The sequence below is a fragment of the Octodon degus genome, unplaced genomic scaffold, assembly GCF_000260255.1.
Source record: "Octodon degus isolate 3935 unplaced genomic scaffold, OctDeg1.0 scaffold00059, whole genome shotgun sequence".
Classification (NCBI taxonomy): domain Eukaryota; kingdom Metazoa; phylum Chordata; class Mammalia; order Rodentia; family Octodontidae; genus Octodon; species Octodon degus.
In genome coordinates, this window is record NW_004524635.1 from 1789826 (window position 1) to 1790700 (window position 875).

The window sequence follows — 875 nt, forward strand, 5'->3', positions numbered from 1 at the left end:
CCCTTTCTTGGTGTTTTTTTTAAAGAAACGATTAAAAACATGAAACTGGGATGCTAAACATAGTGATATAAGCTCACTGATGTTTAGAGCAGCACAGTTTATAATAGCTAAATCTTGGAGGCAACCCAAATGCCCATCAACCAATGAATGATAAAAAGGATGATTTTTTTTATATATAATATAGTAATGATCACCCACAAAGGATAAACTTAAGATTCTTGTAGCTGAATGGGTGGACTTTGAGAGTACACTGTTAAGTGAAACAAATAAAACTTATGTAAATATCACATTACCACTGGTGTGAGAAACTGAGAAGTAAAATCTATAATAGATACTGTGAGATAGGAATCAATTATTCAAACGAAGATGGAAAGAAGGAGAGGAGAAGGAGAAAGGAAGCAATGAATAGAAAAAAAATGAGAAAACAAGGATAACATAAAAACAAATTTCTGTAAATAAGGAGAGGAAAAGGGATCAAAAGGAGGGGAGGGGAATGGGAAAAAAGAGGAACCAAAATGGGGCTGGTCAAATAGCTCAGTAGATTAAAGCCGCTGCAAGCAGGCACAGGGGCCAGCCCCTGGGGTGTGCTGAGAAAGCAATTGAGACTGGGCATGGTGGCTCAGCCTGTAGTCCCATCTCTTGGGAGGCTGTAAACAGGCTGATCACTATGAGCTGGATCTAGTAGTGATACTTTGAACACTCTGTAGACCCTTCCCTAAAAATAAAAAAAAAGCATCATGTGTAGGTATAGACTTCCCATGATGAATGTGCCATTATAATTATCTAAACAGTACCAATAAATAATAATAATAATAATAATAATAATAATAATAAAGAAACTTAAAAGAAATTTTTCATAAAAATTAAGTAAATTA